The 15,858-nt window shown below is 43.5% G+C and overlaps 1 protein-coding gene across 6 annotated transcripts in view; it reads right to left on the bottom strand.

Moving 5' to 3' along the window:
* Positions 1–15,858, bottom strand: part of PTPRZ1 (protein tyrosine phosphatase receptor type Z1) — a 186,886-nt gene that overhangs the window by 29,305 nt on the left and 141,723 nt on the right. The gene's annotated exons all lie outside the window — the stretch shown is intronic.

Below are 15,858 nucleotides of genomic sequence, written 5' to 3'. Positions count from 1 at the left end.
CTCTTTCTCTCTCACACATGCACAAACACAGAGGCAATCACAAGGTAGCAGACTAGCTTTCGAAGCATTTGCTTTGAGCGGGCTTACTAGTAATATAATTTCTGGGAGCAGCTTTATTTGCTAACATTAACAGTTCCATAGCCTAGACATCGCATTTGCAACTGCATTTTCATACACACATGAATAGGTCCATATGTTTATCTATAGATATATTGGGCCAGATTCTAAGCCATGCGCAAAAAGTGCATGCAGCGCAAACATTGGTGGTTGTTCATGTGCGGCTTTATGCAAATGCAGCTACAAACTCCATACATTGTGTACATCCGTGTGGCCAAATGTGCAAGGACTGAAATGCTTAATTTCAGCACTACAGGACTAGCATTGACAAGTTCAGCGTCATGTAGGGTTACCAACTCATCCCTTTAATCCGGGACACAAATTAATTATACAGGGTCTGTGGCTGATTAAAACCAGGTGAAATGGAGGGTCTGTGGCTGATTAAAACCAGGTGAAATGGAGTCTTGAAGTCAGACAGCCACAGAACCTGTGTAATTAATATGTGTCCCAAATCAAAGGGATGAGTTGGTAACCCTAGCGTCATGGACCCTCCCAAGAAACGCAAATTTCCGGGACAGGGCATCTGAATTTTTGTAAGATAATTGGGCTATGCTCCATTGGAAACTGAAAAGGTTTTAGTGCTAGCAACTACCAGGTAACCTTGGCATTCACCAGGTAAATCCACTGTAGGAATCTGTAGGGAGCATGGTCTGTGATTAAAGAGAACTCTCTTCCCAGCAAATACTAACGAAGTGCATCTATGCCCACTTTATAGCCATTACAGCTTTCTCTACTGTAGCATACTTTTGTTTCCTGAGCAGTAACTTTCTGCTCATGCACAATGTAGGATGTTCTAGCTCCCTGATTTCCCGGTACATTGCTGCACCTAAGCCACAATAAGAAGCATCTGCCTGTAGGAAAAAGCTGTTGCAGCGGAGTGGTACAAAGGTCCAGCCGAAGATCTGCCCATGCTGTTGCAGCAAGACTGGTCCATTACAGACAATCGGGACAGCATTTACAAGTCTGCCAATGGAGCCCTTTTAGTCGCAGACTGGCTGATAATCTGCCTATAGTAACCTATCAAACTGAGTAAGGTTCTCAACTGTGACTTGGTCTTAGACTTTGACCAGTCTTAAATGGCCTCAACTTTTCCCATTTAGGGTTATGCCTAACCTTTTTTGTTGGTAAGCTGCTCAATCAGAGGTGTGTCACTCAGGTGCCAAAAGGGAGGGGCAATTCTGACTAGGAAAACACATTTGGTATCCCAATTGCACACTGAGTGAAACATAACTATGTACGTCAAGGCATCTCTGTCACTGGGGACCCCCAGTGACAGAGATGCCTTGACGTACCGCCTGGGGGCTTAGCCCTATATCTGCAGATATACGCAACCAAAATCTCTGTGTTATCTGATTAATATGTAGTTATGTTTCACTCAGTGTGCAATTGGGATACCAAATGTGTTTTCCTAGACAGAATTGCCCCTCCCTTTTGGCACCTGAGTGACACACCTCTGATTGAGCAGCTTACCAACAAAAGTGTTGTGCAGTTGAGAGTCATAGATGGGTCAGCATTAGGAGGGATTGCTGACACCTGAGTGCCATTGGAGAAGCCAGGGGTAGCTCCAGGTAAGATGGCTCTCAGATGTTATATTCCATTATCATGTGGCCTTATACTGGGCTATTAAGCCCAGACATATATGTTACTGCTAATGGGATGGGTTTGGGAGTGTGGTCCCCCTCATGTTGATATGGCTGGTCTGCTCCAGGTTAGCACACCCTAACACTTATTTTTTCCTATCACATTGTATATATTTTGTAATTTAATCACACCTTCACTTCCCTACATAGCACCTATGTGCTTTCTATTAACCCCTACTAATTTTCATTTGTGTGCTGCCCTGGAGTACTCAGCCTGTGTCGGCATGTTGGGGGCCCACACCCCAGACCCATACCCAGTATTAGGGACCCCCAGTGACAGAGATGCCTTGACATACGGCCTGGGGGCTTAGCCCTATATCTGCAGATATACACAACCAAAATCTCTGTGTTATCTGATTAATATGTAGTTATGTTTCACTCAGTGTGCAATTGGGATACCAAATGTGTTTTCTTATGCCTAACCTTCCCCACCTATGTAACCTAAATATTTGGCTTCTCTCAGGGCCACTGCAAATTTCTCATCCTTATATGTAAATCCTTTGGATCTTAATAAGGCCAATTCTGACTCAACCTTATAAAGATGTGATTCCCATTCCCAATATAAATGATAGACTTGTTTGTTTCTATTTGCTAAGTGGCTGGCTCTCCATGCAAATGGCAAATGGCAGGACCTTGTACTGGGTAAAAAAAAACTGTATTTTCCTTGGCTTCTGGTGTAAGTGGCTATAGCTATTACTGAGACCAAGGTGGTCAAAGACTTGCTGCCAGCCAAAGTTTCCACCAGTTCGTCCATCCATAGCATTTAGTAGGCATCACATTTAGACATGATGTTTACATTTTTAAAGTCATTGCAGAATCATAAGCTGCTTTGTAACCAGCATAATTGGGCTACACTGGTAGACTCCTCAGTTACCCCCAGTTGGACCATACTCTCCACTTCTTTCCTAACTGCACTTCGTATAACCACAGGGATTTGCTAGAGCTTTTTTTCACCACTACCCACAGGGATGTGATAAAATCATGTACAAACATAATTTTTCTGTTGTACAATCTCTTCTACCTTCCACTTTTGCTCAGCAGACAATGTAGGCTTTATGTTAACAAAGGAAATGTCCACTATTGTACTCAACAACAATGGTTTCAATAATTTTCCTTAATGTAGCTGCTGTGACTTCCTCCTGGCCTACCAGACCTTATAGTTGACAGGGCCAACCACCTTTACCACCTCATAGGTCCCTACCAATCAGCAAAGAGGTTGGGTTGGCATTGGAATCAAGATATTATACCCAGGACAGAAGGGCATGGTTATTGCAGCGTTGTCATAATTTCTCTTCTGTCGACTTTTGCTTCCTCAAAATGTTGGTACACCAACCTATCGTACATTTGAGAGACAAACTGTGTTGTCTAGGTCCCTGTTGTTCCCAAACTTCCTTTAACACATCCAAAATGCCCCTATACAGTAGCTCAAAATGGGCTAAACTCATTTGAGGCTTAGGGTACCTTTCCGGCAGCAAATAGAGGTTTGTCCCAATCCTTCTTTTCATTTACCTCTGCCTTTCTGATCATATGCTTTAAGGTCCAATGTAACCTCTATGCTAGCCTGTAAATTTGTGAATGGAAATATAGAGGTACGCCAAAGGCAGATACCTGTCCTAAACTAATAAAGATAGGAGACAACTGTCAAGTTTCTTGTCCAGTGGTTCCCAAAAGACACAGAGTCCTGATCCAGAAGTTTCATGTGCTTTGCAAACTGTACCATTAGACATCCATTTATTTGCCATCTTGATTTATTTCAGCTAACATGTGTTGTCGCGCATGCAATATTATGTAATATTTCAGGACTGAAGGTTCTGTATGAATGAAACTATTGAAACTGTTGTATGCATTCTTACATAAATAATTATCAAATATATGTATGACATACCTAGAACTAGAAGGGTATATCGTCAACCCTGACTCTTATTCACTAGTAATATATCGGCTGAATGTCACACCATTTTACACATATTACAAAGATGTTTGTTATGTGCTTTGGATGTTTGTCATGTTAGTTTTGAATTATTCTCAGCGGAGCACCTCCAAAAGCTTAGGAATATACTGTTTCACCTATAGGAGTTACTTGCCTACATTTTCCTCCTAACACCTAGTTACTGCATCTGTGCCTGGTCCCCCCATTCCCTTTTCCTTTGATAATTTTTAGGCCAATTGTCCTCAGACATGCTTTAATTTCTGTTGGGGTAAGCTGTATCTTGCCAAGTTATGGGACACCTCACAATGCATTGCACATCTGAACATATTGCTTAATAGTTAAGAATATTTCCGTATGTGTCCAGTTTATAAATATTATATATATATATATATATATATATATATATATATATATATATATATGCTCAGTTGCCCTCTGTACTGGTCTTGAGCCTGAAATGCACAGTCCTTATAATACACAGCGGCACTCTGAGACTTCAAACGGTGGAATACAAGTGAATCTTTACTGATCAACAGTTTCATATCCTAAGAAGTTTAACACATCTTGAAGTTGGATCTGTTGTCATTCACTTGAACAAAATTTTATCTGAATTTGTAATCTGTATCGAATTTTGTACAAACTCATTTTTTATTGATACTTTGTCAGTGTAAAGAAAATTAGAATAAACGCATATCTTATGTACCAATGTATGATTATTAATGTACAAAAGTGGTGAAATAGACAGAGCGCACATCTATCTCTCCTTCCTTCCATATATATATATATATATATATATATATATATATATATATATATATATATATATATACATATACATATATAGCAAGGAAGAAAGACTAGCACTCCTGGGTCTGGGTGAAATACTTGTATTCAAAAAGTGGAAAAAACCAACCAACGTTTCGGGGCAGCGCCCCTTTGTCAAGGTGTAGGTGAGAACCCTTTGTCAAGGTGTAGGTGAGAACCCTTTGTCAAGGTGTAGGTGAGAACTGCAAGTATGTAATAAATTGTTATCTTGGAGAAATGACGCATGGACTATCAATTGAGTAAAGGGCGCTGAACCACATTTGGGAAGTGTATGTTGTATGTAAGTTACCCGGCCCTCGGGTAACATTGTGGTATAGCAGCCTCAGTACATATTGTTAAAAGAAAGTTCTTCTGTTTGATATTGTTAAGCGCGTCGTGGAGTATTGTGTTATCTATTTGTGTGGAGGGTTACTCTATAACGCAGCTGAACACCATGCCCTTATTCAAGGACAGGACCAGTCGGTCTCAAAAGTATAAAATTATGGGGGGGCGTGGCTACGGCGGCGAGCGGGTAGGACGCGTTTGTACGGAGCTCCCTGGCTAACTATCCGTTATCCCATCCTGAGCCGTCGGAGACACCTGATTTCACCGCCAGCGGGTACTTGGAGATACAGCCCTACCCCGCACCAGCCGCCCGCCCGTCAGATCTGGTCCCGGCGTAGCAGCCAGCCCGCCGGACCGAGGAGAGAACTGCGGCCTACCCCCCTTGCCGTACAGCGTGCAGCACACAGCGCACGGCGCACTCACTCCCGCCCAGACGCCTGCCGCCGCTGAAGCTGAGATCGCGCTGGGAAGGTGATCCACGCGAGCGGCTTACCAGCTGACACCCCGCGCCCGCTGTGAGGGAAGCATCCATCATCTCCCTGCCTGGTTCTTGGTGAGTCCTGCGCTCCGGGCGCCATCTTGGGCACACACTTATACAAGCCCACAAGCCTGAACCGGCCCCCCCTGTAGGGCCTCACATCTCCTGTTAACTGCACCTACCCTGAAGGGTCCTCACAGGACCACTATTGCCCAGAACTACCAGCAGTAAGGGCAGCCTAGTGTAGCCTACATCACATTAATAGATCCAGCACTGCAACCTTATACTGAAAAGAGACTGACATAGTGAAGGAGGGGGTGTATCTTAACCCAGAGCCATTCATTATGGTGAAGCAGAATCAAAGCACCTCTGCAGCAAAGCTGGCCAAATTTGCAAGGGGACAGGAGGCACCAGGCCCGTCGGCACAGCCGGGGGACTCCGGGCAGGGCTCTGGGGATCCAGCTAGCCCTGATGCCCCCCCGGGCGACACTCTGCCTGCACCCCCATCTCTCCAACAAATCCTGGAGGCCATTGCTGGCACTGAGAAACGTTTATCTGATAAAATGGAGAAGGTGCAGTGCGATCTATCCCTCCTTAGACAGGATGTGCAGCGCATTAGGGAGCGTGTGGGGGAGGTGGAGACCCGGGTGTCGATTGTGGAGGACGTAATGGATCCTATGAAAACCACAGTCTCTACCCTGACACAGCAGGTCACAACCATTCAGAATAAATTAATGGATATGGAGGGCCGTTTGAGGAGAAACAATGTTCGCTTCGTCGGCCTGCCGGAAAAGGAGGAGGGCACGGCGCCAGAGGCTTTTTTGGAGGCCTGGCTGATCGAGACATTTGGCAGAGAATCCTTCACTCCTCAATTCGCTGTCGAGAGAGCTCACAGAATTCCTACCCGTCCACTCCCTCCGGGGGCCCCACCCAGAACTTTTATTGCCAAACTCCTACATTATAAGGACCGGGATACGATCCTGCGACTGAACCGCACCAAAGGCCCTATGGCCAGAAACGGCGTCACCGTCTCCACTTTTCCTGATTTCGCCATAGAGGTGCAGAAAGAGAGGGCCTCTTTCTTCCCTGTGAAACGCAGGTTGCGAGACTTGGGCCTTCCCTATTCCATGCTCTTCCCGGCCCGGTTGCGGGTGGTGGCGGAGGGAGAGACCAAATTCTTCAGTAGCCCGCGTGAGGCGGCGGCCTGGCTTGATAGATATGCGCCTGGAGCTCGTCAGTTGGCTCCGGCCTGATTCTCCATGATCGCGAGTCGAAGGACTTGATTTACATTTATATGGACATCTTACTCCACTCTCTTCTACATTCTCCAAGAGACCCCAAGACGCCTGAGTGGTATTGATGCTGTCTGATTAACGGGAATATTGCTAGAGATGTATTACAATAGATCTAAACCACTGTGCCTTAGCGGGAGGGGGGGGGAGGGGGGGTGGCGGGGGGGAATGCTACTTAATGTTGTGAACCCTTTGCATAGGTGTCGTGTTAGACAAATTAAGGCCAATATATAGCCAGGGGGCCCCGATGCTTGCATTGGTAGTTATTAACTGACTGCTCCCACAGTTCGCAGACATTGCTGACCTTTCTTGGTCTCTATAGTTGGTAGGTTAGGGTTACAAGTATGCCTAGGTTGGGGGAGGTATACAGGGAGGGGGTGTATTTTGTTGGGACTGTTATCTCTTTGTTTTCTTATCTTTCTTCTTTCTTCTTTTCTATTAGTCATGCAAGATATACTGATTTGATATGCACACAATTGGAGGGTATGATGTGTTTTGTAATAAGGATGGCGGTATACTCAGGTCTACAAGGCGGCAGCACTTATATGACACTCTTCTTTGGCCCCCGCCCTATAACTCAATATGACGCAACTTAACATTTTAACCTGGAATGTCCGGGGGATAAACGATAGAATTAAGCGCTCCCTAGTTCTTAAAATGGTTAGGCAATACGGTTCGGACATCACATGCCTACTTGAGACCCACTTAGAGGGAAATAGACTAATGTCCCTACGCAGGCCATGGGTGGGATGGGCATACCATAGCTCCCATACGACTCACTCTAGAGGGGTTTCTGTGTTAATTAACAAATCAGTACAATTTGTGCTGCTAGACGTTAAGACAGACCCACTGGGCAGATATGTCTTTCTCCAGTGTAAACTATACTCCCAGCCCTTTTTTATCCTGGCGATCTATGTCCCCCCTCCTTTCAACTACGATGTCTTAAAACAAGTGGCTGCTTATGTGGCCCAATCTCCTGACACACCAGTAATATGCCTCGGGGATTTCAATAAATTAATGAATCTGCGGCTGGACAGATGGTGGCCCCCTGGTTCCGTCCCTACGGACGACCGCCCCACGGGTTTTGCAAAATATGTGGAGTCAATTGGCTTGAGGGATGCCTGGCGACAAAAACACCCTGTGGTCGCTCAATACTCCTGCTTCTCTAAAACTCATAACTCCTTCTCGCGCATTGATCTGGCCCTTGTCTCCCCCCCGGTGCTGCCCAGACTCCGAAACATCTGCTACAGGGCGAGGGGTGTTTCGGACCACTCTCCTTTGATGCTGACGTTGGGGATGGAATGCCAGAGGGGACAGTCATTCTGGAAACTACACCCCTCTTGGTTACTACAAATTGGAGAGTCCTCGGACCTCCAGACTTTGTGGGATGGGTACTTTGACACCAATACAGGTACAGCCCCTGCCCCGGTAGTGTGGGAAGCATTCAAGGCATATCTGAGGGGCACCCTCATATCTAAAATTGTCTCCAATAAACGAACAAACAAAGCTAAGGGTATCGAATTGGAAGACGAATGTAGACTTACAGAGACCACACATTTGGAGGAGGGCTCGGAGGAGTCTAGGGCAAGATGGGAGGCAGCACAAACTACCTGGGTCTCCCATTTGGAGGAACGTAACGCCCGTAGCCTGTTATTTAAATCCCACAAGCTTTACATGAACGCGGACAAGACAGGCAGCCTTATGGCTCACCTGGTACACTTGGACCGCCCTGCTAACACTGTGGCCCAAATCTTTGGCTCCGACGGAACACTGAGGACATCCCCCCGGGAAATAGCGGACGTGTTTCATAATTTTTACCAGGAGCTATACAGCTCACGTCTAAGATGTTCGCGGGGGGAACTTACCGACTATGTAGACCGCATAGACCTACCCGCACTGCCTGAGGAGGCTAGATCCTCCCTTGAGGCACCGCTTACAATCATTGAAATAGAGGCTGCGATCCGATCCTTCCCCGGTGGGAAGGCTCCGGGCGTAGACGGGGTCCCGGTGGAGCTATACAGGTCGCATTTGGACCTATTCGCCCCTAGGCTGTTGAAGCTATTTAACGATCTCCTAGACCTGAACGCCATACCGGACTCTATGTCCGAGGCTGTTATAGTCGTCATACCCAAGCCGGGTAAGGACCCCGAATATCCCGACTCATACAGACCTATCTCCCTGATTACTACTGACATCAAAATATTGGCGAAGGTCCTGGCCATTCGATTAAATAGTGTGATACTGACCATTATTCATCCGGACCAAACTGGCTTCATGCCAGGTATGTCCACTAGTATAAATTTAAGACGACTGTATACACATATCCAGGCCACTCATGAGGAGGAAATGCACTCAGCCATTGTCTCGTTCGATGCCAATAAGGCCTTCGACTCAGTCGAGTGGCCTTATCTATGGCAGGTAATGAGACGCATGGGCTTTGGCCCACAATACTTAAAATGGGTCCAGTTGTTGTATCTTCACCCGATGGCCAGGGTCTCTGTTAATAGCCATGTCTCGCCCCCCTTCGCGCTGGGAAGGGGCACCAGACAGGGATGCCCCCTTTCTCCTGGTCTTTTTGCTTTGGCTATCGAACCACTTGCCTGCATCCTTAGGACACACCGAGGCATAGTCGGGCTCCAACTGGGCCAGAGGACGGACACGGTGGCACTCTATGCCGATGACTTACTTCTCTTCTTAAAAGACTATAGATTATCAGTACCGATTGCCCTGCAGTTGATGGAGGAGTTTGGCGGTTTCTCAGGCCTTACAGTGAACTGGTCTAAATCCTCTATGATGCCCTTAAGAGGCTCACCGCCGCTGACCCTGGGCACCCCTCTTCCACTCAGATGGGTCCCCCAATTCAAATATTTGGGGATTAACATCACCAACAACAGTCAGGATTTTATACCTAGGAACCTACACCCACTGCTGTCCGTCGTTAAAGATAAACTGTCGGTGTGGACCAAGTTGCCCCTAAATGTCATTGGCAGGGTCAACTTGGTTAAAATGATACTGCAACCCAAAATAACGTATGTCTTGAATCAATCCCCGGTTTACATACCCGCCTCCTTTTTCAGACACCTAAACAGCTTACTATCCTCACTGATATGGGCTAATAAGCGTCCCAGAATCAGCATCAGCACTCTCACTAGATCACGGACTGATGGGGGCTTGGCTCTACCACAATTCAGACTCTACTATTATGCTGGCCAGTTCTCGCACCTTAGGCACTGGACGCAGGACACTGACCAAAGCTCGCTCCCTACCACTTTTTTGCACCAAATATGTCCTGACATCACGCCCACGCAGCTATTGTTGGGTGGGAGGATACCTAGGGGGGCCCCTCCACTAGTGGTCCAGGCCATCAAGATATGGCAGGAGGCCCAATCCTTGATGGGGTACACGGCTATAGATCCTGGAACTCCCCTCTGGCATTCCACCAAATTGTCCGAACTCGCTTGCTTGTCGGGCAGGAGTCTGTGGTCGTCTGGGGGGGTGGTAACGATTGGACAAATATATGAGGCATCTCTGCTAAAAACCTTTCAGCAGCTAAGAGAGGAGTATGGGCTATCTCGGGTATTCTTCTTTAGATACCTGCAGTTGCGCCACGCCCTCAACACCCAGTTCAATAGCGGTCCTCCTGTGCTTCTATCCTCCCCGGCAAAAATATTCCTGGCCAACCTCGGACAGGTTAAAACCATCTCTCTAGCCTATTCATTCCTGCTATCCTTTCTACATAAAGACTCGCTGCCCGCCTTAAAGGCCAAGTGGGAGGTAGATGTGGGCGCTTTTGAAGAGGAGGAATGGGAGGAGGCTCTGGCATCACCTCGGTATGCCACGGTCTCAGCAAGATTCCAACAAGTCCAACTATTTATCATACACAGAACATACCTAACACCGTGCACTATGGTTAAATTTGGTGGACGGGCCTCCCCGGCCTGCCCAAAGTGTGGCTTTACACAGGGGAACCTGTGGCATCTCCTCTGGGAGTGTCCCCTGGTTAACTCTTTCTGGGGGGCGGTTAAATCAGCTACTATATCTACTGGCATATCTGGGCAAGCTCTGACGCCCAAAATGTGTATCTTGGGAAGCAAAGAAAGTACATCATTGAACAATGCAGAGGGGCAATATGTGACCAATTTGTGCTCTTTAGCTAAAGTTGTCATAGCCAGACATTGGATGGCTACCTCGGGACCCACGATGGCGGAATGGAAGGCTCTGGTTAACACCACGGTACAGCATGAAAAATATGTATACATGTCTCGGGGTACCTTGCCCAAATTTGATAAGATATGGGGCAGATGGCTGGAGTCTCCGCATTCAGCACATCCCCGATGATACAAAACTGGGCTGTGGTGTTGACTGTAGACGCGGATAACTATACCGCTCACATGCATATAAGAACTGACCGACCCAAGATTGTGTATTGACATATTACCCTAAATGGGATTGAACCCTCTAAGTATATACATTAATTATTGACTAACGCTCTCTCTCTTTCTCTTTCTCTTATCTCTTTTTCTTTCTATTGTTCTTCTTTAATATAAATAAATAAAATTGAGCTTTAGTTACTCAGTCAGAGTAGGACGGCAATACCATCCCTCTCTATCAATCGACTCTTTATTACATTTTCCAATATATGGCAGGGTGATGACAATGTATGTGAATACTATGTACATTTCAATGTTCAACGCTTGATTGTGATTGTCTGTTTCTCATGCACAATGCTTGATTTGCCGTTCTGATCTGTATCAATAACCTGTGAAATAAAAATACTTTATTTAAAAAAAAGTATAAAATTATTTTTAGTGAAGAGTCAGAACAAATGGAAGCTAGTGGTGGTGGTGAAGTAGACTATTATAATTTCTTGAATAATATGGAAAGACTAACTGTAAAGGAGTTGAAATGTTGGTACGACTTAGTGACACTCGAAAAATACATAGAGGTAGGCAGAGTACCTAGGGGATTAAGGTTGAGTAAAACACCTACCCTCATGTCCCAAAATGAAGACTTCCTATCAAATTGGAATAAGGTTTTGGAAGACTGTAGTCTTAAATTAATTAATCTAATTATTATTGAGAGGAAAAAAGAATTATCCGTACTAGAGGATCAGATCAATTCATTGGAAAAATCCTTGATCAAATTTGAAAATAACGATGAATATAGGAGAGATGTAGAAGATCTACAAAGTAAATTGGACAAACTAGAGGATGAAATTGTTATGAGGAAACAAAAGAAGTTTCTTCGGGACAAAATTGATTACCAGACAGGAAAGATCCATGATTGGACCTCTACCAACCCACAGAGGTTTGAACATAGGGAAAGGAAGTATTCATATCGCAAGGAAAGGAACATGAGAAGATATGATAATGACGTGTTCACTAGGGCACAGCAGCCAGTCTATAGAAATGAAAGGTATTATTCCCACTCAAGGAATTATCACCGCAAACAATCCCCCAATTACAGAGAAAGAAGAAATGTATCCAGTGGAAACTATTCCCCCCCCTATAATAGGGATTATCAACAACCTCGCCATAGGCAGTATAGGTCACCCTCACCTAATCAAGGACATCCTTCCTCTTCTTCTTTTTTAGGGGATCGAAGAAAAGTAGGCTTCAGGAGCATACAGGAGAAAGAACAATTACAAGTGAGATTAGATTCTCCTCAAGGTACAAAACGATTCCTAAGAGAAGAGGCTGCAGAGGAGGGAGAAAATTCTCCCAACAAGAAAAAAAGAAACAGCCAATCACAGAAAGAGAGAACGGAAGCAACTACATCAATATTTCCCAGAAGAACCTTTCTGAGCACGAAGCAGCACTACTGAATAAAGGATTAAAGTTCGCTCCAAATCAACATCTGGAAAAATTTGATTTATTCGTGGACCTCAACAAATATGTTAGAGGTTTAACACTAAAAAGACACTTCTTAAAAAACCCTCCTAACACCAATCAAGATAATTTGACTCTAAAGAAACCAATTGTAGCCCCTCCCTCTAAATATTATCCTATTGAGTCCAGAGGAAGCCACATAGAATTGTTCTATGAATCTGTACGCGATGACTTTAGGAAGATAAAACCTAAAAATTCATATAGATCAAACTTGGACCCCCAAGAACAAAACGCACTAAAACAACTAAAAAAGGACAACGAGGTGGTCATTAGGATGGCGGATAAAGGAGGCGCGGTTGTCATCCAAGATAAATCTAAATATTTGGAGGAAGCTTACAGGCTTATAGACGATGAAAGGACATACACTAAATTAGACTCAGATCCTACAGTACTGTATAATAACCAACTCCTGACCCTGTTGAAGGAAGCTAATGCCAGGAACATAATCTGTAAAGAAGAGTTTCTGTATATGTATACAGCAAAACCCAAAATTCCTGTGTTCTATCACCTCCCAAAGGTGCACAAGAAAAGAGAAAGTCCACCAGGGAGACCAATTGTTGCGGGAGTAAACTCCCTTTCTTCAAACCTATCACACTTTTTGGACTTAAAACTCCAAAAATATGTGAAATATCAAAGGTCACATCTAAAGGATTCGACACAATTGTTACGAGAAATAGAAGGAATGGGATGGAACCCCTCCTACAGATGGGTCACCATCGATGTCCAGTCGCTTTACACTTGTATACCACATGAGAAGGGTGTAAATGCAGCAGAAAAAGTCTTGGGAAAGGATGAAGACATCTCAGAAGATGAAAGTAAGTTCATCCTGGAAGGCATTAGGTTCATATTGAACAACAATTATTTTGAGTTCAATGACACCTTCTATGTACAACAGTGTGGAACCGCGATGGGGACTAAATTTGCCCCATCGTATGCAAACATTTACATGAACGATTGGGAGACACAACATCTGTACCAGGATATCGGCTACAAATTTCCAAATATAGTGTATTATAAACGGTACATAGATGATTTAATTATGATCTGGAATGGCGATGCGGAGAGTATAGAAAAGTTCATGGAGGAATTACAGAAGAATGAATACAACTTGAAGTTCACCTATAAACAAAATGAGGAAGAGATTGAATATTTGGACCTTATAGTAAGAGCAGAGAAGGAAGGGAATATTTCCTCCAGAACTTTCTTTAAGCCCACGGACGCCAATAGTTTCATTCCTATGAATAGCTGTCATCAGAAGAAGTGGAAAACAGCTGTCCCTTTCTCCCAATTCGTGCGCATACGGAAAAACTGTAATTCACTGGACAACTACTGGGAGCAATCCTCCCAATTGAAAGAAAAATTCCTGGAGAAGGGATATGAGAGTGTCCAGTTAGAACAAGATCAAGTTAGAGCAGCAGAACTACCAAGAGCACCACTGCTACAGGAAAAGATAAAGAAGGACAATTCCATCTTCCTCAACTCGAAACCCTTCATAACCAAGTTTAACCAGGAGCACCAAAGCATACGGAAGGTTTTGGATACCAATTGGCATTTGTTATTAAAAGATCCTATCCTAGGCCCCCATCTACCAAAAAAACCACCAGTAGTCTTTAGGAGGGCCAATACTTTGAAGAATATGCTGGCCCCGAGCAAATTAAAATCACAGAAGGAGAGAATTGTCCCCCCTACACAGCAACTCTTAGGGAAGCGATCAGGGTTATATCCATGCAACCATTGCATCTGTTGCAAACATGTAGAACGAAAAGATTATAAATGGCTAAACACCAACTTCGAAAAACTACCACAATGTAATGACATTCTGACCTGTGAGTCTACATATATAGTGTATATGTTGAAATGCACTTGTAATATGATCTATGTGGGAAGAACAAAAAGGAGCCTAAAAATGCGTATACAAGAACATCTACGTAACATAAAAAATAAGATACAAAATCACAGTGTCCCACGTCATTTTCAGAAGGAGCACAATTCCAATATCAAAGACTTAAACTTCTTAGCTCTGGAACATGTTAAAACAGACCCAAGAGGGGGAGATAGAGATCTAACTTTGGCCAGACGAGAGGCTTTTTGGATTTTTGCTTTAGACTGCCAGGTACCCAAAGGATTAAATGAAACGATAGAGATCACCCCCTTCCTATAAAGATTTTTTGGTTCAGTTTATATTTTATAATAATAAGGATAGGTGAGGTGACGTAGTGCATCATTAGGAGACTTTTTTAGTTATATTCTACATTTGGCCCAATAATGTATTCATACATATGAAATCTAATTATAAGATATAAGGGATAAATTATGTATATAGTATAAGTCAAGTGGTTAACCCTGTATGATTCCCACTTTTCATTGTAATAGCAAAAGATAAACATTGTTGCAATATTGATGTAAAGTCTTACGGCATCATTTTGGTGTATAAATTAATAGGTAATATTTGGCTGGTGATATTATTGTATAAATCAGTAGAATACTATATATATATATATATATATATATAGCCAGGAGGTATAGAAGTATACACAAACAGCGGCACTCAATGGGTTTTTTAAAGTTAATATAAGTTTAAATTACACTATATTCTTTTTACACTACATATTTATATATAATTTTTCAAATGTACTTATTTTTTATTTTTTATAAAAAAAAAAAAAAAAAAAAATGTATATAGAGTAAAACTTAACAGGGACAAGGTGGGTCTCGAACCTGTGACGCCCTGCTTCCCAGGCACAGGCATTAGCACTGTGCCACAGTGCCTGCCCAAACAACACTTTATTCTTAAACAGAGCAACTAGAGTTTTATAGCCCAGTAGCATTGACAGGAGAAAGGAAGAAAAAAAAAAAAAAAAATAGACCTATCAGGTCACACAAGGAAATGAGGTCACTCCTACTTCCCCTATATAAAGGGATCAGGCAATACATTCATTCATTCTACTATCCTTCCTTGCAAGAGATAGAGGTCCCTGAGAGAGGTGAGAATATACACTAAAATGATGTGTGTTAGACTAAATTATGATTTGTCTGTACAGTTTCTTATATGGACCAATGATTTGTATATGTTGTTTTTTATTTTTTATTTTTTTACCTTTTTAATTCTGCTTATTATGTACATAAATATGGGTATACTATACCATACTGTATTTTTTATTGTTTAGACTGTAACAGGCCGAGCTCTTTTCAGAACAAACTAATCTCTACCAGTGCAATTGGTAGGTTATTATTTTTTAATTGTTCCACCTCACTTGTAGCAGATAATTTTTGTCTCGATGTTAAATTATTTAACTAAATTGTTTTTGTGTATATTGTATTATCTATTGAGTGTTTTAGAATAGTTACTTCACTATAATAGATA

The sequence above is a fragment of the Crinia signifera genome, chromosome 4, assembly GCF_055691185.1.
Source record: "Crinia signifera chromosome 4, ASM5569118v1, whole genome shotgun sequence".
Classification (NCBI taxonomy): domain Eukaryota; kingdom Metazoa; phylum Chordata; class Amphibia; order Anura; family Myobatrachidae; genus Crinia; species Crinia signifera.
Note: the sequence above shows the minus strand (reverse complement) of the source record. Positions and strands in the feature narration are given on the sequence as shown.